Genomic DNA, 26,224 nt, shown 5'->3' on the forward strand with positions numbered 1-26,224 from the left:
GAAAAAATTTTTTTTTAAATAAAAGCGGTGGATGAATTTGACACAGATTTGTTTGAATAACATATAACAATGTTCTGTAAAGTACAACACTTCACTTACCGACTCTAATATTTTTTAAGGCGTTTTAGGATCAATATTAGGTATTTATTAAATGCCATTATACCCGTGGATGAAAATGACACAAAATGCGTGTGTACGTCGGAAGCCACTTTGCCTTTACAGGGAAACAAAGAATTTCGTCTCGAATATTTTTTTTACAGAATGCTGATTGAAAAAAGAAATACCTAAATTTCTACCTAAGCAAATACCTAGGATGACACAAAATATTATTTTTAGGTTTAGTATATGGTCTGGAAACTATATATAAAAAATAAGCAACATTAATATTCTTATAACCTCAGAAGTTATTGGTACAGGTCTATAAGGAAAAAACGTGCCTCGAAAATCAAGAAAATTTGATTCTCGATCAGATGGCGCCACTACCTTTGGCCTACTCTCGTATAGAGGGCGTTGACGGTTTCGTTTGTTATTTAACAATTTTAACGCATATCAGCGAAAGAACATGGGTCAAAATCATAAAAATAACTAATGCAAATAAAAAAAATCATTTATCCATTTTTAAATATGTTTTATCGTATTTTTATAAATCTTCTTTTTTAGTTTTAAAGTGTCGATAGATGGCAGTGAATTTACTGTGGTTACAAAATTTACTATGACAGTACCGCTCTATATTATATCCTCTTTGGTTCGAGAGTGACCGAACTACATTTTATACGGTGATAGTTCCGATAGATGTGTACACTGCTGCTTATTTGTTTTATTTATATCTCGGTTAAACCGTTAACCCAGTGTCAAATTGTACTGGTAACTATGGTAACTCCAGGTTTAACCGATCAATCCTCTTTGAACCGATTAACCCCGGGTTAGTGGGATGGTGCAAGTGGCCCTTAGCTTAGTAGTAGGTAGTAGATACGTTATTTGTCAATTATTTTAATATAGTTTATTTTGTCCCACTTCAACGAAGTGAAAAAACCCGGCCAAGTGCGAGTCGGACTCGCGTTCCAAGGGCTTATTACATAATTTATAACAATGGTTTTTTTTTTATGTGAAACGTGCGTGAAATGTCTTTAAAAAAACCCGTAAAGGGTCGAATCAGAAACTAAGTATGTAAGTAAAGAAACAGGCGTAACTTTGCGGAAATCCATAATAAATAATAATAAATAAATAAATAAATAAAAATGTTATTTATTTAGGTATCAATTAGGTATCATAATTAATACAAAAATATTACTTTGCTAATCCGCGAAAAGATAACGCGCTAGTCAATCCTTGCGTATTTTTTACATGCAATTAACGTTCCCACCCTCCCGCCGCAAAAATAAATACGCAAATAAATATAACAAACCACCACCAAAAGAATAATACTCGACACGCGTTTCGCTCCGATATAACTCCGTAATAGATGGAAGGAAAAAACGTGCCTCGAAAATTACGAAAATGGCGCCACTACCTTTGGCCTACTCTCGTATAGATGGCGTTGACGGTTTCGTTTGTTATTTAACCATTTTAACGCATATCAGTGAAAGAACATGGGTCAAGATAATAAAAATAATTAATGCAAATAAAAAAAATCATTTATCCATATTTAAATACATTTTATCGTATTTTTATAAATCTTCATTTTTAGTTTTAAAGTTTGTCGATAGATGGCAGTTAATTTACTGTGGTTACAAAATTTACTATGACAGTACCGCTCTATAATATTATATCCTCTTTGACACAACTAACTCGTTTTCAATGTTTCATCCGATCGTGGATCCGGGATCTTAAGAATTGGGTATTTTTAATGTGTTCACGCATTAAGCATCACGTCATCGTGATAAACGCCTTCTTCATACATCATTAAATTTTCCACTCAGGGTTTAGGGTCCTATTAACATTGTACATTTAACGTAGGGACTGTAAACGGTAGTTTAAAAGAAAAACCGGCCAAGTGCGAGTCGGAATCGCGCACGGAGGGTTCCGTATCATTACGCAAAAACCTGCAAAAAATCACGTGTGGAGCCCCACTTAAATAAATATTTTATTTTGTTTTTAGTATTTGTTGTTATATCGGCAACAGAAATACATCATCTGTGAAAATTTCCTAGCTATCACAGTTCATAAGAAACAGCCTGGTGACAGACAGACAGACAGACGGACAGAGGAGTCTTAGTAATAGCGTCCCGTTTTTACCCTTTGGGTACGGAACCCCAAAAAAACCAAAATATCGCCCAACATATAAGTACAAATATGTTAGGGTATTCTATAAAGGTTGGTTAGGTACCTACTTATTAAGAATTCTTACATACACAAACAAAGCAAAATATCAGTATTTTTCATCAAAATATGAAAATATAATAGGAATCTATTATACCGAAATATAATAGTAATAGTGATCATTTTGGCAAATTATTAAATATGTAATATGACTGTGAAATACGAGTATGAAAAACAAAAACGTTCGACCGTTCGGTCTATCCAAGCAAATCTCACTGATATAGAATCTACATCATATTGGTATTTAATGTTCCATTTCTGAATAAATATTATATCATTATTATTCACAACGACGGGACTTAATCGTGTAAAACAAGTTTTAAATTTACCTCCGACGTTTCGAGGACGGCGTTGTCCCCGTGGTCTCGGAGAAGACTGGCTCAAGTTGACATTCAACATCTTCTACGTTTAGCGAACTAAACTTATTAAAGCTTATTTTACGCGATCAAGTCCCGTCGTTGTGAATAATAATGAGTAAAAATCGTGAAATTAAATATCATATCGTTGGGAAGCAAGACTAGACTAAGAAGTGGAAATACACAAGATAGGCAATAATAGTAGGGATGAAAGGCACTCATTCCTGCCGCTGCCAAGGTAGTTTGGCGCTCGAACGCAATGAGAGCGCCAATAATCCGAGGGTGAAATGATGCCTTTCATCCGAGTTAAACACTCTACTTTTCATTTCGAATACGAAGAAAGTAAAATGCATGTTTTTTTTTTACATGACTCAGTATAATTTTTATAGTATTTTTTTAGGGTACTTTCAATTAACAATCTAGGCAAAAGTATCGGTGTTTATGGAATGAGGAGTCAAATATCAGAATGGAAATTGTATAACAAATCCATTTAAACCCAAATTTCAATTGCTTATCGTAAAAACATTCAAAAAATCGTACTTTGAACGTAAAATGCTCTAGTGCATAAACGTATCATTTTCTGCACACCTTTTAGAACAACAATGACCTACTTTCAGAGCATGAGAAATGAAAATATAGTAATTCGTTTCATTGGCTATTGCATCGGAATTCAATCCGAACCTCGCTTTACTTGTGGGTAATATTCAAGGAGCGGAATTCTCGTGAGAAATCAAACTTCTAGAGAGATTTAGGATTGTCAATTCAAGTCATTATGTTATCTGTGGTCATACACGCAAAGGGATATGTCAAGTTGTGCCAACCCTAGTAATTGCTCGGAGCAATGCTTAAGGACGAACGGAGCCGAGAATGCCCGAAAGGATCAGTTTCGCCACCCTAGTAATAGGTAGGTACTTATAGGCCTATAGATACCTTAGAAATCTTAGAATCCTTTACATAAGTAGTTCAGGTCATCAAGTCCTATATAGTTAACCTGTTAATCAACTTTCCATACAAATTTTGCATTTTTAATAATTATGCTTTAAACTGTGCAGCCGTGTTGCCTGTGTTGCTTAAAAAACCGGCCAAGTGCGAGTCGGACTCGCGCACCGAAGGTTCCATTCTTTTTAGTATTTATTGTTATAGCGGCAACAGAAATACATCATCTGTGTGTTTTTACCCTTTAGGTACGGAACCCTAAAAAGGAAAACTTTAGCGGGGTTTTTGTTTATTATTGATTTTCTAAATAAAAATTAATTTGCTATAACATGTATAGTCTTTGTTGTTAGTAAAATGATAGTCAAAGTAGGTCGAACACAATCGAACTATTTTTGAATCCCGAACACATTCCGATCACAGAGAAAGGCTCGGTGCGTTCGCCGTAAACGCACCGGAGCACTACGTAGCACTACGAATCTATTAGATATGACGCGTGGGTCTATGTTGAGAAAATTTATGATTATTTCATTTTTCGTAAGTAGTATTTTAATAGATTATATTTTATCAACATCAACATCAAACATTTATTCAGCAAAAAGGCCACAGGGGCATTTTTACATGTCAATTTTTACAAGCAATAAAATTAACCAAAAATTACAAAAAACAATTACACATATGGAATCAATAAAATATTAGATACTTTGTCAGAGATGTATCCAGTCTAAATATCAAATTAGACAAAAAAAAACTAATAAAAAATATACAAACAACAGAAGTAGTAAAATTGTTTAGAGATGTAAAAGTCTCTAGGTGTCAGAGATAAAATATATGTATATAAAAAAAAAAAAAACGATCATCAAATTATTCTTAGAGATGTAAAGTGTCTCTCTCTGTATATTTTTCATATTTAATATTTATTTTATTAATCATCTGTGACACTAGTGAAAAAGGATACAAGACCTAGACTTAGAGAGCTTAGGTGTAAAAGGGGATAAGTGTTACGTGGAACCTATGCCCTTTTACAACTGCGCTGCCCGAGACTTTAATTACAATATCCTAATCACCCTTTAATAATTTTCTTTTCTTTACTGACTTCCTACCTACCGTCAGTCAGTGATTCATGTCATAATTTTCGAAATTCGCATCCATTACAACTTGAAAAAAGCTATTCATGACGACTATTACGAAAAAGTACATACTTAGTAACAATTTTTGAAATCTGCACCCCTGAGAACCTAGAAAACGATATCCATGAAACTTTTACGTAACCGAATTGTGGCTGACCTACTTATGTCACCCACAATTTTCTTCACCATTTTTTTTTTCTTAATAGTTAAGTATTCTGCGAATCGAGGCAAAGACAAACCCAACAAATCATAAATCATTTAAATCGGTCCAGCCGTTCATGATTTTATAATTGATTTATAAATGGGTGACTAAGAAACTATTAGATATGTTGTCTGTGGCCATTTGGAACCCTTCAGTGATTTATATAGAAATATGTCTATTTTGCTAATCAAAATTTGCCCCTTAACATCGAGCATAACAAGTCACTCTATGTATGCATGTTAAATACTAGTTACAGTATTGACATATGTAGGTAGATTAACATATGGACTTGTTGTAATGTAAGCATTATTGTCTTTATTATTCCCTTAATCACGAGATGCAAGATGCCCGAATATAGAATAGAACAGAATAAGAATAGTAAGCTACCGCTAGCTTAAAGATAAACAGTATGATTCTCTTCGTCTATGTTTGAAATGAGATAGTCCTGGGCCAAACTATAGGTATGTATAATCAAAGTAGGTCGAACACAATCGAACTATTTTTGAGTAGGTACCGAATACCGAACACATTCCGAGTACAGAGAAAGGCTCGATGTGTTCGCCGTGAACGCACACCATAGCGCTATAAATCTATTAGATAGGTATGTCGTCTGGATTGGGCTATTTCGAATTTTTGCCATTTTTGCTAAAACATATGGAAATTATTAGTAAATAAGCACGAATAGAACTCTAGATTCGTATCAGAACAAAAGAAAAGAGTCTATTTTTAGGCACATGACATCATAGATAAGACAGACGGGAAGATATATAATATCAGCTATGCTAGAAACCATTTTTTATTGATGAGCCGATTTTTTATTGTATTGGAAAAAAATTTCATCCAATTTTGATAAAATTTGGTGGATACATAAACTATTCTTAATAATTTAAATGCAATTTCACCGTATGTCCTAAAAAACTTCCTGTTACAAGAAAGTTTAAAACTTTTTAGTTTCGAAAACTTTAATATTTTAATGGATAAATATTTAGAGTTTCTATTCTGTAAAAATTTCTAAATTTCACCGTATGTCCCAAAAAACTTCCTGTTCATCAAAGTTAGATGCATTTTTTCGGGACAAGTTGTGATTTAGTATTTATCCCACCCGGAATGAGCCTATTTTATCCAAAAGCAAAGAAAAAAACGACAAAATAAAAATCAGCCCTTAGTGAAATTATTGGAGACAATGTATCTTCATGACTTTATTCTCTGAAACTCAATAATTTTACAATATTTTTACACACACCTACTTTGTCGGTAAAAAAGGCGCGAAATTAAGATTTTCTATGGGAGGCTCTCTTCGTGCCTACATTTTTAAAATTTGCCGCCTTTTTCTACTGACGAAGTGGGTGTGCCAGAGTATAGAGCGTTTTTAGAACTAAGGATATTCAAGAAGAAAAATTAGAAATCAGAAACGTAATAACTGTTTATTTATAATGCTAATGAAAATCACTCCACTCAAGGATAAGTTCCATTAGATAATAATTACTTAAGTAAAAGTCAGCCAATTAACGTTAATTACATACACTCATGGACAAATTTAAAGGAACGCAAAAAAAGTTTAATTACTAATTTTGAAATTATTTAGGTGTTGTAATCTAGTAATGAAACTTTTTTTTTGCGTTCCTCTAAATTTGCCCATGAGTAGGTTTATAAGGTATAAGTAAATATAGTTATTCAAAATAATTAAAAATCTGTTTGTATCCGTATGATTATAATTAATTTCCAAACGCTTGTATGAGCTTCGAATAGTAATGTTTCCATTTTTTTCGGCACAAATCTAGTTTTGTGACAAAGAAATACGAGTATAGCGTGTTATGTATCAAATGTAGGGCTCATCAATCACAAAAATATTTTTTTTATAATTTCATTTATCTTAAAAGTATTTGAGAAAATCGGCAAATAATTACCATTCCCGCCTATGGCACAGAATAAATAATAGTACTGCGTACAGAGAGCTCAATGTATAACAAAACCCCTGTTTAGGTATAGCAAACTGGCTTAAACGTTGCTGATTGGACATATTACTTATGTGTAGTCAGCATTTTCGTCATTGTTCCTGCAACCAGCCGTGATGTTTACTTGCTTTAGACATATTTGTATGCGACACCAGATGGTGACGGCCGGATAAATCCAGAAAAGGGTCATTCTCTGAGAATATGGTTGCGGTTGCTCCTAATTACCACGACTCTTTTCATACATTTTGTATGAGTCGCGGCAATTAGACCGTAGGCATATTTTTTAAGAATGACGAATAGCTCGTTACTTATAGATTACAAGAAAACGTATAAGAAGTCTACAATCAAGCGTGAGTCGGCCTTAAGAAAACAACATTGTTAAAAAATATTCGAATTACGGAACCCTTGGGGCGGGAGTTCGACTTACACTTGGAAGCTTTTAATGAACTACTAAGCATTTTAATTTTTAATAGTGAAAGGATAATTGCTATAAGTAATTTCAGAATTTAATACTAGGTTTTCTATAATAAATAATACAATTCATAGTCTATTCAGTAGTCATAATACTAAGTTTTATGTAAATGAATATAATTTAAAAGGAAACATTTGCATCTTTCAATAGCCATTCTAGACCGCAGTACCTGCATTACCTTAGTACGGGAAATCTAGGTACCTAATATAATAGAACAATGGGATGAGTTGTTGTATTTTTTTTCCATTTTGCAGTAAACGCGTTTTTCTTGGACAATGGCAATAATAAATGCAAAATATAGGTAAATAATCTACATATTTGAATTATTAATAGTACCTATATATTTCCTACGTGATTCTGCTTCGTAATAATGTCGCTTTGTTCGTAATAAGGTTCAATAACAGAAAATGGCAAAAACGGATTCCTTATATCCGTCGTATCCGTCTGTCCGTCCATCCGTCTGTCCGTTTGTCACAGCCAGTATCTTCTCGGCACTTACATCCTTTTGCTGTTATGGCTTTTTATATAGTATGAACGAACGGAACCCTCCATCCAAGTCATCCATACCGTAGTTCTGTAGAAAGCGATCACGAGATCTACTCTCAAGATGGCGTTCGAACCGGAAGTCCCGACGGATTTTTAACCGCTGCTAGAAATCAATTTTGACACCTGTCATGAGTTTCAATACAATAACATGTCACGAATGTCATGGCACCGCCAGGCTCTAATGGGACTGGGCCGACCGCGTCTATCGTATGCATCCGGATAGGTGGGCTAACGTAGCCACCAAGTGGATGCCGACGAAGAAGCGTGAGCGGGGCAGGCCCAGGCGGAGATGGCGGGACGACTTTGACGCCTTTCTTAACAACTGGCTGGAAGAAGCGCTAAATCGGAAGTTATGGAGAACCAGGGGAGAGGCCTTTGCCCAGCAGTGGGACACTGGAGTAGGTTAAGAAAAAAAATGACATAAATGTCACTCTTTAACAAGTACCTATTCCTATTGAAATTACAGAAATTGACTTCTACTGGGCGGATAAATCGTTATAATTTAATCACAAAGTTCAAAGAAGCGCTTAGTCGGTTGTGGTGAACCACAGCGGAAAACACAACCAGTGGAATTTTTTCTGTTGATTGTAGAACTAAAATAATAGGCATTTTACCTATTGTTTGATGGCGAACCAAATCACCTATTACAAGATAAATACCGATAATGAGTGGAATTTTTAAAAAGATAAACATTACATAATTCGCGCAATAATTACACTGTACATAACTACATACTCCATAATGAGCTTACGATGATTACACCGCCAACAGATCCTTGCAGTGCAAATAAACTTGCCAGATCTCAAGGTTTAGTTACTCTATGGAGAGAGAGTGAGCGCACTGGCAGTGTAGAAACGACCGCGCAGCGCGACTGACGACAACCAGAAAAAAAAAACTAGCTGTCACTTTGGCGGCAACGTGAAAATTTAAAAATTTTAAAACATAAACTTTTTAAAATTCGTTTTGTGGAATTTGTTTTGTTATCATAATTGTTGGTTTAGTTTTTTGACTAGTCATAACTGGTGCAAGTGGTTTTTGTTGCAGTTCAAAAGTAAAAGGAGGTGAAACATTTTTTTCAAGTGGTGAGTTTTATTTGTTTTATTTTTTCGTTTTTATGAAGCAATTGTTCGTTGCTGCGGATAAAATTGTCTACACTTTACAATTAAGTATGTCAATTGTAAGGTATTTGTTACAATTGCAATAATCATAATCAGTTGATAAAACTTCGATAATTAAAGAGCTTACTAAGTTTTAGTCAAAAAGCTATTGTAAAAAACACCTCTTTGTTGTTAAATAACGTATTAAACTACTCGACGCAGCAGGGGGTTTAAAAACTACAAATTATTTAGTAAATAGAAAACCTACCGCTTCCGTTTCAGCCTACCGCTTCTTTATAATACATATAATGTAAAGTACCTAATACAACATCACCAATTGCATGTCCGGCAGTATAGTAAGATAGTAACCACCCCTATAATGGGACTGGCACCAGTATAAATGGGATGGTATGTATAGACAAATCCTGTAAAATAAGTATAGTTGGTCAAACCAAATTGTCAGTAAATAAGAACAAATAAAACTATACTCATCCGCTCATCCCTTTCTTTTGGGTGCTAGTATGTTTAAAATGAGACAGTCCTTTGACAAACTATATTTATCATTTTTTAACACTGGCATCATTGTGACATAAACAAGAGCCATAGAGATGCTTAAGTTTTATTTTTCATTGATTTTTATTTGTTTTAATTTTAATGGCGCCATACATCCCATGACTGGAGCAAAAACACATTTTAATTTGTTAATAATACTGAAACCAATTGCAGTATCTATAATTAAATACATGAAAAACATAAAGGACGAATAGGACATTCAATTTTTCAATTCTAACGCGTAAAGCGGTAGAAATTTTGCAGATATCGGTGAAAACTAAAATATACTCCAAATTTTCTCTTAAATGTTCCATATGATTGGTGCCGTTTTTTTTGAATTGAATTGAAATAGCCTTTATTCCTGACTCAGTTCAGTTTTTACAATAAGTATAGTTTTTAATATTAGTATATGTATCTATATTTTATTTATTTATGCTCTTTTTTTTCTGCTTCTTTGTCAGGCTGTCTTTGACATAGGCCTCCTCCAGGCGGCGCCACTCATCGCGGTTTTTTGAGAGTCTTCTCCAGTCTTCAGGAAAGTCATCTTCCCATCTTTTGTATGGTTTACATTGGGGTCTTTTCTTTCCTCTTGGGTACCATTCCGTGACATCTTTTGTCCATTTGTCTTTTTGTGAGCGCATCATGTGCCCTGTCCATTTCCATTTGAGCGTTCTGATTCTTGCTTGGTGCCGTTACTATAGTAGATACTTTACGAAAAACTAGGTAGTACTGAACCGATGTTATTACATTTAAGACCACCATAAAAGGGGCCTTCTAAGCTCCCCACTAGGTAATTGTGCTTCAACAGTTTTTATACAATGAAAACTAGATTACAACCTCATTAACTCGGGTAAATCCATCAGTCAGTTTATGCGATTTTGGTATTAAGAAAAGGTAATAGGGTATAGATATTTGCTGAGAGGGTCGAATGGATTTACCCGATTTTGAAGTAAAGCGACACATAAGTGTTACAGCATGGCAAAGACTAAATACTAACAACTATGGACTGTAACTGTCTAAAAATAAATTATTTTTATTTTATTAAAGAGGATATAATGGATAGAGCGGTACTGTACTAGTAAATTTTGTAACCACAGTAAATTCATTGCCATCTATCGACACACTTTAAAACTAAAAATGAAGATTTATAAAAATACGATAAAATGTATTTAAATATGGATAAATGTTTTTTTTTATTTGCATTATTTATTTTTATGATTTTGAACCATGAAATAAAACTATGAAAACGGATTATATCGCGTATATTGAATTTATAATACATCCCGACGTTTCGAACTCTTTACAGCGTTCGTGGTCAACGGGTGACTGAGGAAAAATTACAAAGTGCAAAAATACCCACATACTAAAATAATGAACAATCATAGACTACAAACTTTAAGGCTGGTTGTACATGCAAAATCGGTTCATAAGGCTAGTTATACACTATAATTATTTTTCAAGTAAAGATATATATATATACGCGATAAAAAAACTACGCCGGCTCCAACCCTACACCACGGACCCGAGAAGATTTAATTCCCTCCTAAATTGTAGGAGGGTATCCCAATATGGGATAGTCATAGTTTTATTTCATGAGTAACTATCGCGGTAACCGAAGACAATATTATTTTGAACCATGTTCTTTCACTGATATGCGTTAAAATTCTTAAATAACAAACGAAACCAAGAGTGAATAGACATCTTTTAGGTAAGCATGATCCATCCTAGACTGCATCGGCACTTACCATCAGGTGAGATTGCGGTCAAATGCTTGCCTTTTTGTAAAAAAAAAACCGTCAACGCCCTCTATACGAGAGTAGGCCAAAGGTAGTGGCGCCATCTGATCGAGAATCAAATTTTCGTAATTTTCGAGGCACGTTTTTTCCTTAGACTGTATCCATCTATTACGGAGTTATATCTATCTTTGAGCATGATAATAGTGATGTCTACTATAATGCTGTCTACTTTAAATTGGCATTTTATATAACAACATACCTACCAGATTATAATAATTTTAAAATTTAAATTTAATTTCGAAGCGAAATCGGCACATTTTACGATACGTATTTGAAATTGATCCCCTGGATAAGGGAGAGTGACAAAGACCCATACGTCGCGAACGCAGCTAGAACAGTCGCCATCAAATATATCGGAGCGGCCAAGGCGCTCACAAATATCTGAACACGCCTCTATTGTCAAGGCGCTAGGTGCGTGTTCCGATATTTTTGAGCACCTTGGCCGCTCCGATATATCTGATGGCGACTGTACCTATTGTTAAAATTAATTTCTCTTAACATACTTCAATCCGAGGGTAATAGAATATTTGATCCTAACATTCAACTAAGGATATTAAAGCCTAGAAACCTAGTTCCATAAACCCTATGTGTTAAATGGGCCGATTTTTCTTTTCTTGTAGAGTTTTTTGTTTTAGTCAAAATTCGATAAAATTTGGTGGATAGATAGAGTTCCCTATATTCTGTACATAATAAGCGCAATTTCACATGACCTAAAAAAATCTTCTACCGAGTTACGAAAACGTATGTTTCGAGGCAATACTTTACTCCGGAGCAAAGACTGGCTGGCTGCTATATAAATCGCAAGTCAGACCCCATAATTATGGAGTACTGCTGACACCTTTGGGCAGGAGCACCTGGATGCCAGGTTGGAGCCTTCGACTCAGTCCAAAGGCGCACTGTACGAATCGTCGACGATCCCAAACTCACAAGCTGTACCTTTCTAAGTCTAAGGAGATACTTTGCCTCCTTGTGTGTGTTCTACCGCTTGTATGTACAATGGGCTGTGCTTTAAAGAATTGTTTGACATGATGCCAACGACCGCTTTCTATCACCGCACCGCTCGTCGTCGGCAGGGTGTTCATCCTCACACCCTAGAACCTAAATGGTCGCGTATTGTGCGGTTTAAGAGGAATTTCGGCTTCGGCTGTAGAATGAGTTTCCCCGCCGAGGTTTTCCCAAAGGGGCTACTGTATGGGGTTCTTCAAAAAAGGATTGTACAGGTTTTTAAAGGGTCGGCGACGCGCATATGTAATATCTCTGGTGTTGCAGGCGTCCATAGGCTACGGTGACTGCATACCATCAGGCGGGCCGTATGCTTGTTTGCCACCGACGTAGTATTAAAAAAAATGACATTTTCGTAACTCAACGTAAAATTACATTTTTATTCTACTAAAAACTCTTCAAGCTAGTCAAATATTATCTAAATGCAAATGTAACGGAAAAAACGACAACACAGGTAGCAAAAAATCGGCTGAAAGAGTGAAGCCAGATTACGACAATAGACCGCGAGCCAGGAACAGATTTCCATGACCAATCGCCTTCCGGGCGAAAACTCGTATAGTGGTTAACAGCTATGTATGATGAACCCGATGTCTCGATGACTGCCATTCCTCAACCCACCAACGGAACGGCAGCTGACGTCCACGAGGGTTCATACATAGCCGTTAACCGCTATACGAGTTTTCGCCCGGGAGGCGATGACTGACGAAATTTGCGCCTGGCCCGCGCTGTATACAATCTTCATCTCTATCGTTATCAAGTGAAAGAGCAATATTGCAATGTATGGATATTGTCAGCATGTTACAGTTTTTTATTTATAAGTCTTCACACTTTCTAGGTTTTATTTAACATTCTAGTTTATCCTGTACAATCTAATTAAAATTGTTATTTCTGACCATGACCATCAAATTCATATGCATAACTAAATTTGCGGTTTTCACCTCTAAACTAAGAACATTATTACCACTTATTACTGTTAGGTACACTATTTTCAAGACATATTTAAAATAGACTTTATTTACAAGTGGATAAAATTCAAAGTTACCCATTAATTACCCAATAAGTTCCACGTTTGAGGTTTACTCTCAAAGTCTTAACTTCACTTTCGGATGAGTCACAACTGCACATCGTATGTAAATGTAAACAAGATTTGAAGCACACATATATATGTGGACACACAGAAGATACGGGGTCAAGCTAAATAAAACCGTTTAAAAATGGCAGGTTTTCTTATGAAATGTACCTAAAATAATAATAAAAAACCGGCCAAGTGCGAGTCGGACTCGCGCACGAATGGTTCCGTACCATTACGCAAAAAATGGCAAAAAATCATGTTTGTTGTATGGGAGCCCCACTTAAATATGTATTTTATTCTGCTTTTAGTATTTGTTGTTATAGCGGCAACAGAAATATATCATCTGTGAAAATTTCAACTGTCTAGCTATCACGGTTCATGAGATACAGCCTGGTGACAAACGGACAGACGGACAGACGGACAGACAGACAGACGGACAGTGGAGTCTTAGTAATAGGGTCCCGTTTTTACCCTTTGGGTACGGAACCCTAAAAATCACTTGCGTTTATATGTGTGAACGGCACGTCTGTACACGCGGCATGTAATGCGTCATTGTGTAAGTAAGTTGCTTTAAAACAGTACTGAGCGGTCGGCAAAAGGTCGTCAATCTGCTGTCGCGGGGCGAGGTAATTCGAATCGGGGCGGGGTGGTGCGTGGCCGTTCTGTATTCTATGGCAGTGCTACCCAGGGGAGCAAAGGAGCAAAGTAGGTACATTTTATAACAAAAATCTACAACTGAAAAGGCACTCAAAGCGGTATATTGTTTAACATTATAAAACCCCTTTTTTTCGCGTCGGGGTAGACGTGGCTCACTCCGCGATTTCGTCGCGTCGCCTACAAGTGCATGCGGCCCACACCAATTTTGGTGTCTAGCCATAGTAATTGCCGCGCACCGCTACGGAACGGACTCGTGCTCGCGCTTGCTCCACCTTGCGGTCATATCTGTCGTAATTAGGGTTTGCTCCCGGTACTGAGTTTGTATGGCGAGAACCGGGAATTCCCGGGAATTGTCCGGGAATAGTCGTAATAGACGTGTTTTGTTAGAGAGTGAACCTTCTGTACCTAGTACTATTATTTATTCTGTGGTCGGGGTTGAAATTTACTTGCCGACTTTTCTAGAACCAATGAGAAGGTTTTTAAGTAAATAATGATAGACTAGACTGATATTTAAGATTAAGTTTGGTTAACACGGTGATATTCCACGTTTAATGACATAATTAACTATAATCACCTGTTTTACGTAAGTAATCCCAGCTAAGATGAATTTAATTGATGTTTATCATAATTGCTGATGAAGTGGTCAATATTTCATTTGCACAATAGTACCGACGTCAAGTTTATTGCAAAAACACATTATGCGGATTCATAAATAATATGTCATTATGGATAGAAACAATAATGAAATTAAGTTTTTATAGATGAAACCAGTTACAAGTCTAGAGTCGTACTAAGCTAACTCTAATCTCTAATGCAATTTGCAATGACGAAGTGTGTCATGTTATTATTATTGACAAATATGTAATCTATATTGTATGTATCTATGAAAATCTGACGTTTACAATGTTATTTTTTTACTTTGTTCTATTTAAGCCGGTGCAAAGTTAGTCTTCATAATATTATTATAAAGAGGAATCTTATACAATCTTATTCAATGAACAATAGGGAAAATAAAAAAACTATAACACTAAAATTCTGTATCTAAAGCCCCCTCCAGACTATGTGAGTGAATCGCGGCGCGACTTCGCGGAGAACATATCGCGACGTTAACGTATGACGCCACACTCGCACAACTTTAAGGCGCTAACGCATAGTTTTATCAAAGATAGATATAACTCCTAGATGGATACAGTCTAAGGAAAAAACGTGCCTCGAAAATCAAGAAAATTTGATTCTCGTTCAGAGGGCGCTACTAGTTTTGGCCTACAGTCGTATAGATGGCATTGACGGTTTCGTTTGTTATTTAACAATTTTAACGCATATCAGTGAAAGAACATGGGTCAAAATCATCAAAATAATTAATGTAAATAAAAAAAATCATTTATCTATATTTAAATACATTTTATCGTATTTTTACAAATCTTCAATTTTAGTTTTAAAGTGTGTCGACAGATGGCAGTGAATTTACTGGGGTTACAAAATTTACTATGACAGTACCGCTCTAGTATAAGTTACTCTATGGTTTTATTTTTATTTTATTTTATTTATTTGGGACATCAACAGCAGTACAAAAATTAATACAAATCATAGTGAACAGAAAACATAGCCAATAACAGATGTCCACAAAAGTACAATTAACATGCAATAACTAAGTGGAAACACAAAAAAAAAGAAGGGAGTAAAAAAGCATTCTATACAAACTAGATATGGCTTGCATAACATGTGTACGTGTGTGTTTTGAGTAATTGTGTGTGTGTGAGTTCGCGCCAAGATGGCGGAAAAGCATCAGCTGATCGAGTTTAACTGTCATTTATCTACGGCATCAGACGTGTTGTAGATAGTTTTCCATTTTGTCTTGTTGTAAAACCGTAAAATATAGCCGCTTATTATAATATAATTAATATTTATCTTGCCAAAGATGAGCCAAAATAGTCTTGCAAGTTCGGGCTTCGCTTCTCCTTTGACGCGGGCCAAAAAACCGACAAAAACGGGGAACAAGGCGCGAAGGCGTTGAAAATCCGCGAAATCGACGCCACACTTACGTTCGCGGCATCGTGCCGTGATTCGCGCATAAGTGTGGAAGGCCCTTAACACATAATATTTGTAACAAATTTTATTTAAATTAATAACAACCGCAATCTCAAGAGTATTTAAATAGCACTTATTACAATAAATGGCTCTACTACTACTATTACAAAAAGAGCCAGCGACGAATCTCATCAAAATCGGTTCAGCGCGAACTAGGTCGATTACCGTTTTGCCCAACTGCGTTTCATAACCATAAACTAGACACTTTCGAGTCCCACGTTATGTATATTAGAGCTCTGTCTACCGAGAACCACTTTCGACGTGTTGCCTCTCTGTCGCATTTGTAAATTCGTATGTAAGTGTGACAGGGAGGCAACACGTCGAACGTGGTTCGCGGTAGGCCGTCTGTGGCGTCTGTACCCCTAGTGTAAATTTCATTCGATAGCGCGACGTGACGTACGTAAGTTAAGTGTCATTTTGTATGGGATTTTGAGTTTTCAAAACGTCCCGCTTGGCGCGCTGTTCAAAATCCCATACAAAATGAGACATGAACGCGAGACGCGAACGCACGTCATGCTATCGAATGAAATTCACACTAGGGTAGGGGTAAAATGAGATTTTGTAAGAATAAAAGTATAAAATAAATAAATTGTAGAGCTAGAGCTCATAAATCTCGTAATATAATCTTGTTTTGGACATGAAAACATTTTCAGTTAGAAATACCCAGCCGATTGTTTACGGCCCAATTCGAACAATGCTTATAATATGTCACACCGATACGATACTGATCTATTATTGTCAAAAGTGGTAACACAATATTGTGTATCGGCGCGTGCCACGGCGCGTGCGGCGCTCACACACAATGGCACACAATGGCCGACCGCTCACATAAGAGACAATGGCTTTTGTTTAACAGATTACCGTCTTAAGCGTAAAAATCATTTGAGAAGATTCAGACTATAAGTGAACCATAGACATAGTATATACAAGTAGTAATAGACGCGCCATCGAGTGACCGGGGGTAAGAGAAAGAATATTCATATAAAATTTGGGCAGCATAGGATTTTTTCTCTTTCACTCATATAAATTTCGGTATTTCGCCATCGCCTTCTGCCTATGATGCCACCCGGTCGATGATAAGGACAAAGGATGGCACTTTTTTCTCTTTCCTCTTATAGGAATCGCAATAAGACTATCTTTCTCTATCAAAGCAAAGAGTGTCAGGCCCTTGAGGTGAACTGATCTTTCGCATCATATCATGGCGGTCTACATATTCTATCCGGATCCACAACTTATAGCCGGTAGTTGCCTAACTGTTCGTGGTAGAAATAATAGACCCGTCTTAAACACCTACTTAACTCTATTTACTATGGTCACATTAATAGCGTAGCTATAGCCATGTTCCGCTTTCTCGGGTCGCTTGAACTGGCAGGAAATTACCAAGCATTAGCTGTGTCAAGGATGCGGATGGTCACACAGAACACTTTTACTTGTGATCACAGACCACTTCTACCACTAGACGGGGTATATAGGACCATGGAGATCACCACACATAAGCGCTCCCGTACCGCGATTAGAACTTTATAATCTTCTTTTTAGGGTTCCGTACCCAAAGGGTAAAAACGGGACCCTATTACTACGACCGCTGTCTGTCTGTATGTCTGTCTGTCTGACACCAGGCTGTATCTCATGAACCGTGATAGCTAATTAGCTAAACAGTTAAAATTTTCACAGATGATGTATTTCTGTTGCCGCTATAACTATAACAACAAATACTAAAAACAGAATAAAATTAATATTTAAATGGGGCTCCCATAAAACAAACGCGATTTTTCTTGCAGTTTTTTGCGTAATGGTACGGAACCCTTCATGCGCGAGTCCGACTCGCACTGGGCCGGTTTTCTTTAAAAAATGGCTGTCATCTTTATGATGATTTCGCCAATTATAAACTGGAATAGACACGTAATCAATCGACGCCCCCTTATTGACGGCCATGGTGGAACTATTTTTCTTTTTATGGGACTCTAAATCAATTACCTGGTTTATAAGACCATTAAAGACACACATACATACACATATAGCCATGTATACATAGCGAAATTTTTTTAAATCTAAAAATCTTAAAATACTATTTACATTCCGGTTTGGTAGCTATCTAAATATTGAGGAAAGAATGTTAAGTTAAATATTAGCATTTAGTTTGCCTGAGTTATTGATAAACAACTCGGGCGCGCACCTGTACTTGATAACAACATATTTTTTATAATTGTTTTGTTCTTATGTGTGTTATTAAGTATATTTTAGTTAACATCATTAGGCCATGAGTTTAGTGTATCGGGTAACATAAATTGCCAGGTTCTTTTTCCATAAACAGTGAATCGCTTTGATTTTATATAGTTTATTCAAAAATATTAGCTGTGCATACACAGCATGATTTGGTCTAAGAGCTAGCTACGGAAATAGAATTGCAATTTATAGAGCAACGAAATCCCTTTCGTTACTGTTCCATACTATCATTATTAATTAATCAGGGCGCCTGGCAGCTATTACGCGGTGGGTGTGAGAGTAGTCACCTGGCACTACTTTTCCCCCAATTAAAACGCCTGACAATGTCATATTCGAATGAAATACATAATTAGCTATTATATCACACCAAACTCAAAGCTGTATACATTGCACACCTTCAATAATTAATTTCACAACCCCTTTGTGACAGTGGTCACCTGGGACTAGTTTTCCTCCAATTAAAACGCCTGGCAATGTTATATTCGAATTAAATACATAATTAGATATTATGTCACACCAAACTCTGAGCTCTATAATTCCTTCCCTTCCCCTTCCCTTCCCTTTACCTTCAATAATTGATTTTACAACCCCTTTGTTGCCCATCCACTCTCACACCCACCACTTAACAGCTGCCAGGCGCCCGAATTAATTAATGATGATAGTATGGCACACTAACTAGAAGGATTTCGTTGCTCTATAAATTGCAAACCTATTTCCGTAGCTAGCTCTCCGTCTAATTCACACGTGGCTGGCCCACGTAATCTGTATTTGCTATGTATAAAGAAAAATAAGAAAACCATAGACTGCGCCTAACAACCATTTTTTTTTAGTTCAGAGTTTCAAAGATTTATTTGTTCAACATAGGTAGGTAGTTGAATTGTTTTATCTAAGCATATTGGTTTAAACATGGAATAGGTAATTATGAATAAGTTAATTGGGTAGTGATAATGAAAAACAAAACGCTTAGGTACTTTAGTATTTTTTAGAAAACAGATACGGTAAGGCTGGCATACCATTTTTAATATTTGCGCCCCTTCTGAACTTCTTAAGGGGCCCACTGATTATCACTATTATCAGTCTGCCGGACGATATCAGCCTATCAGTTAGAACAAAAATTTGACAGGGGGATATTGTCCGGCGGACTGGTAAAGTAGGCCCCTTAAACCAACAATCAAACTTAATCTATAGTGGTGCACTGTTAGTATTTATACTACTTTTGTTCTAATAAATAAATATAATAAATAATACCGTGGAACGTCGGTATATGTACCATGCCATTATGTGTGACCATTTGACGGCAACCACAATCGATCATTATCAATCTTGATTGTCCTTTGATAATAAGGATGTTCCGCAGATTAGTAATAAAAGTAGAAACAATGGACAATGCTTGAGGAAGATCGCATTTCCTTTGTTTTAACGCAACTCGAGATAAACGGAACGTGTTGCTCCGATAGCTTCCATTCCATTTATACACGATGTACGGTCAGGCGTCATCATCTGTGAAAATTTCAACTGTCTAGCTGTCACGGTTCATGAGATACAGCCTGGTGATAGACGGACAGACAGATAGACGGACGGAGAGCGGAGTCTTAGTAATTGGGTCCCGTTTTACCCTTGGGTACGGAACCTTAAAAACCATAGGGTTAAAAATTGGTTGTCACTGTGGCAACAAAATGGTACATACATAAAATTCTTGACTGTACATGTGAAAAAAAACCATACGCCCGCGATACGCGTTGAATACCCATCAATATTTTATTTATAGAATAGATTACAATATCGGTTGTCTGAATGGCATGCAAAATTACGCCATTGGAATCCTACCTAACGATTATGTAAAATTTTGGTGACATAATAATCTGTCTAATGTTGGTATTGATATTTACATACAAATTCATAGCGAAGTGACAACAACGTTGAAGACTGCAAATGCATAGGTATTAAAAATTTACGTATAAATTATTTCTTATTTAAAAACATAGCAAAGCTTTGAAGTAAGTATAATCTCCAATGCTTCAAAAAGACAAGACAAGATAAGAAACGTGTATATCCGGGGTTGTTTAATTTCAAAGAAGCGCCAATAACAGAAAAGCTGACGGAAAACGTCTGAGGTGGTACGGTCATGCACAGAGGCGTCCAGTACACCCAACGACGAAGCGAGGACGTGGAAGACCACCTGCCACCTGGCTGACGACGGTTCAGCGAGACCTGAATATAATGAAAGACCTTAATATAGACGCCGACCTTGCACTCAATCCTGCAGCGGAGATGATGATGATGCTTCAAAAGACCCGAAAAAAGAAGTATCTGGATTCTGAACTCACAACTCAAAAAACATGAGTACAGACGTTGCAAATTGTGGAAAATTTCCAAAAAGTTAGAAATCTCTTAGCGCAGTTGCACCATCCAAGTTAAACCTGGTGTTACCATGGTTACCAGTACAATTAAACTGGGTTAACGGTTTAACTGGTAAACCCCGGGTTAGTGGGATGGTGCAAGTGGCGCTTAGAGATTAATGAACATTTTACAAGAAATAAAGGAGAAAGAAAAAATGTTCCCAGTACAAAATTCCAAGAATTTTCAAATAGGGGAAATTTCGCAATTTCGGGTTCAAAATATTAAAACATCAGTACCTAGTCGTAAGACTGAGTCAAGTTCTTCTAATTTACCTAATAGTTATTTGTTATACAAGGGTGCAAAGTTATATTTTACCCGCGAGTGTGGAATTGAAACACGAGCAAGCGAAAGGATTCTATAGTTGAACCACGAGCGAAGCGAGTGGTTCTAAAATAGAATCCTGAGCGTAGCAAGTGTTTCAACACACGAGAAGTAAAATACATTTGCACCCGTGTGTAACACAAAACTTTTCCTCTCACTATAGCGAGGAAAGTGCAACATCCACAGGCGTTAGATCATCTTCATCACTGGAATCACTTATTTTGTACGATATTATAACAGAAAACACTGAAAATTCTGATTTTTACGTGAGTCGGTGAGAATTGTTTTTAAGTAAAAAAATTGTTGACAATGTTGACATTTCTGTTCTGACCTGACGTATGAAATGTCAACGATGCGTTTTGAAATTGCATCGACTCAACTTGTGCGTTCAGAATTATATTTAACATCATTATAAAAAATCTAACGTTTCTTATGGAATTTTAAGGTTTATGACTTAAAATTATTAAATAAAGCTAAATTTGGTATTTTTTATTAGATTCTCAAACCATTTATTTAATGATAATTAATATCGAACGAACCATTATTATGAGCGTTTTACGTTTTGTTATCTGTCTTCTACTTAAACACGCTCCATTCAAGGTCAAATTACTTTCCCCACTAGTGGGTAAAATGCGTTTTTCCCCGCTTGTTTTAAAGGATAAAAGACGACTTTCCGAGCTAGTGAGGGGAAAAAATTATTTTCGTTTTTCTTGTTTTTTGTCCCCAAAAAATGTGACGGAGTGGAGCTTTTTGTATAAGAAGAACTTTTGTTTTTAATTTTTCTCATTTAAAATATCATCTACAGCTATAAAGACAGGCGATAGTACTCGATTTTTTATTGAAGACGGAAATACAAGCGTGACAGAGTGGTCAGAAACAAGACAACGAAAAGAATTTTGGCCCACCTACCACTTTAGCAAGCCAATTCCACGTGCTATGTCCTATGTCGTTAACTTTTGTCCTTCAAACACTAAAAGCATACTATATTTGCTACACACGCGCGTGCGGCCTTGAAGCCAGAAGATACGCAATGCGACGAAAAAAAACAACACGACGTTGCTGATAACATATTCGTACCAAAACCGACTTACATAATTTAGTCGTTTTATTGTAGCCTACCTACTGATTTAAACTTATTGCACACACAAAAAAAAAATACAAATGGCACATGGGTTGACTTAATGCCAAAAGGCATTCTTTACCATGAAATAAAACTATGAAAACGGATTATATCGCGTAAATTGAATTTATAATACATCCCGACGTTTCGAACTCTTTACAGCGTTCGTGGTCAACGGGTGAACGGGTTCTTTACCAGTCAATCATTGTGTCAAACAGAGACAAATATGTTGGTGCAGGAGAGATTCATATTTAAATTATAAACCTTTACAGTTTTGACGTGACACTTAGGGTTTTTTAGTAGTAGGCAAAATTAAAAGTGAAATTAAATTGAAATTAAGTTAAATTAGTGAAAAATGATAATGGCGCTTTCTCTGCTCTTAATAGTTCCATAACAGTCAGTTAGAACTTGGTATTATTATTACCTTGTAGTCTTTATAGAATACCTACTTATTTTTAGGGCTGATCAGAAGTAAAATATCATCTAATTTTGAGTCAGGCTCCGAAAAGACTCGAAAAATAACTTGACTTAAGATTGAAAGGTCTTACAGGTAGAAGCTAAAGTTTCATTTTTACTTTACACATCTTAATAAAAAAAGAAAAAAATATATTAGAAAATAAGAATTATTAGATTATTAAATTATTTTTAGCTTTTTTATTTATTTATTTTTTTTATTTTTTTATTTAAAAAAAAGAAAGTGTCTAATTTGGAAAAAGAAAATTTCGTTTAATATATAAAATCTAAGAGAAGTTTCCCAGATCTTTCAACGTGGATTATTTATCGTGCTATATAGTTATCTTTTGTTCTTCAAACTTTATACAGTTGAAACTCTTGCGCAGATCCAGTAGCACATGCTCAAGGGTAATGTGGTGCGTGAGGAGAATCCAAGGTTAATTTCACCGTTGAATCGGTCTGAGAATGTAATAGGATGTGCCTATAAATGACGCGATAAGCGGGGCGGATGTAGCGAAAAGTTACGCTTTTCTCCAATATATGACAATATTCAAAGATTGCTAGACCAACCAGAGAAATCGCTATCTGAAGCAATAAGAGAATTGAGTCCGGTATAATTTCTGGGGTACCTACACTCTTCGGATTGTTCGAATATCAGAAATACGAAGAAAGATTAGTCAAGCTGGGCCTGACAACACTGCAAAAAAGGCGTGAACGCGGCGACTTGATCGAAACGTTCAAAATCATTAACGGATATTACGACTGTCCAGAACTAAGTAAATCTGTTCGCTCGAAACTCAAACACGCGCACAAGAGGACACAACCTTAAACTAATAACAACAAAACACAAAACAAATATCGGCAAACACTTTATTGCAAACCGAGTAGTAAAGGCTTGGAACAAATTACCCTCAGAAGTTGTGAACTCTGCAAGTGTTAATCAATTTAAAAATAGACTAGACAAACTATGCTAACTGTGCTAAGTAAACTATGATTTAGACGTACCAGCATCAGCTGCCTGTCTAAAATGAAATAATAATAATAATTTACACAAATTTAAATCCTAACACTGAATAAAGTTCAAAGTATGGGAATAGTTATCTTTTGTTTATAAAAGTTTACAAGAAAAAAAGCGGACAGACTCAATTTGTTCTAAGCTAGAAGCTTTGTAAATTGCATATTGCATTGATGTTGATTGATGATTTGATGATTCTCTTAGTCGATTTTTGTTAATATTATTTAATATTATTTATTCATTTATTTAAACTTTATTGCACAAATTTACACAGAAAGAGAGCAAATTGCGCTTTTATTGAGTATTTTATTATCTTTTGAATGTGTCATATTTAATAACGATTTCCACTTTATTTCGGACTACAGCCTTACGAAAACGATCCTACCGCGTTGAGAAATGCTACCATTGTTGGGTTGGGACATGTCTGACATTTTATTGATAGACCGTATGACGACTGAATAATTTAGATCACTTAAGAAAACATGTGCTAATCTTAATGCATGTCTTAAGGGGCCCACTGATTACCAGTCCGCCGGACGATATCGGCCTGTTAGTTGTTCGGAACTGTCAAATTTTTGTTCTAACTGACAGGCCGATTCGTCCGGTGGACTGGTAATGGGTGGGCCCCTTTATATATGGACGTAAATTGACAGGTCAAATCAGTGTTTTTAGAGATACCTATTAAATTGAACGGCAGCTATGGACTTTAGGTATATAAGGTATAACAAAAATAGTGAGGATTCGTTTAAGGAATGATCCGTATCATATTCTGATTAGGAAAAAGTAAAACAAAAATTACGCGAAAAACACATCCAAATCAGAACAAAAAAAAAATCGCTCAAATATGTTTCTACTTTTTCTTCACAATATTTGTTACACCTTGTATGAAATGCTTGTTTGTGAAGTCCCGATCAAATTATGAACTTCTTTGAAGTTCTTTCCGTTTTATTAAATACTAGCGACCCGCCCCGGCTTCGCACGGGTAGTTCAATTAATTTACACAAAACCTTTACAAATTTTACATATAAACCTTCCTCTTGAATCACTATCTATTTAAAAAAAAACGCATCAAAATCCGTTGCGTAGTTTTAAAGGTCTAAGCATACATAGGGACAGATGGACGGACAGACAGTAGAAAGCATATGTAGTAATAGTGATAGGTGATAGTGATAAATGTGTCCAAAAATTACTGCGGCGGTGTACGCGCGACTGTACGTTTTTCCTAATTGTCTGATGCACCGACCTGAATAGAACAAAGTCAAGTAGTATCATTATGTCATATTCTTATAGAATCTGACGTTAATTATGACATGGCCACACTTTGTCATTGCAAATGCCACTCAGAATTCGCTTGGTCTGAGTCTATTATCCTTATTTTGTGATATTAACAATCATAACATAATACAGTCTGGTTAATCCAAATCGGCAAGGAGGTAAACCCAAAAGATAAAAAGGTAAGATATCGCTTAATATGTAGGTATATTCATGATACATATTACATTTCAAAGAACATGTAAAGGTAATAAATAAAAGGTTTTATACGTAAATACCATGATGCGTCACAACATAATACCTACAAGCTTTATAATTTAACCTAAGATGATAAAATAGACTACAGTAGGTACAGTCGCCATCAGATATATCAGAGGGGCCGAGGTGCTGACAGATATCTGAACACGCCTCTATTGTGCGTGTTCAGATATTTTTGAGCACCTTGGTCGCTCCGATATATCTGATGGCGACTGTACAGTGACCAGTCTGACTATAAATGAACTTGAGTTTATAACAATGTCTTATGATTTAAATCCAATGAAGAAAAACGAATTATTAAAAACGATTATATCTCACACAGCTTTTAATTAAGAAATAGAAGGTTTGAACATGCCCATAACTCTTATAAGGATCCAGCAAAAAAAAACATTTATTTGTATGATTTTCACAGGGAAGAAACGTAAGGGCCTATTTAGTTACAAGCGGATGCTATTGAGGTTACATTCAATTCAGCCGACCGATAAAAACCCCCAATTGTAATAAAAGTTCTCGCACCGTCTACATGTGCCCTTATGCTAAGTGCTAACTCATACCACAGGGCGGACACGCTATACATCAAAAATCACTTGCGTTTCTATGTGTGAACGGCACGTCTGTACACGCGTCATGCGTCCATGTGTGAGTAAGTTGCTTAAAAATAGTAGTGGGCGGCCGGCAAATGGCCGTCAATGTGCTGTCGCGGGGCGAGGTAATTCGGTCGGGGCGGGGCGGGGCGGTGCGTGGTGCGTGGCCGTTCTGTATGATAATACTATTACTTATTCTGTGCTCATACAAAAAAAAGCTTTTTAGCCAAAAATAACAAGGCATTGATTAAAACATGTTGAATAGAATCCAGTCAATAGTGACTAGTCTGACTATAAATGAACTCAAATCAAAACAATGTCTTCTTTAAATGCAAAGAATGTCCGCCAAGTCCATACCTAGCAACGGCCACAGTTGTATAACATGACTATGACAATTT

General features: G+C 36.1%; 1 protein-coding gene across 1 annotated transcript in view; it reads left to right on the top strand.

The window, feature by feature from the left end:
- The first annotated feature begins 8,748 nt into the window (after window positions 1–8,748).
- LOC134750569 (ABC transporter G family member 23-like) overlaps window positions 8,749–26,224 on the top strand; it is an 80,759-nt gene continuing 63,283 nt past the window's right edge. Inside the window, exon 1 of the mRNA XM_063685777.1 lies at window positions 8,749–8,995. The gene's annotated coding sequence lies outside the window, so the exon portion shown is untranslated. The remainder of the gene's footprint in view (window positions 8,996–26,224) is intronic.

The sequence above is a fragment of the Cydia strobilella genome, chromosome 20, assembly GCF_947568885.1.
Source record: "Cydia strobilella chromosome 20, ilCydStro3.1, whole genome shotgun sequence".
Taxonomy (NCBI): Eukaryota; Metazoa; Arthropoda; class Insecta; order Lepidoptera; family Tortricidae; genus Cydia; species Cydia strobilella.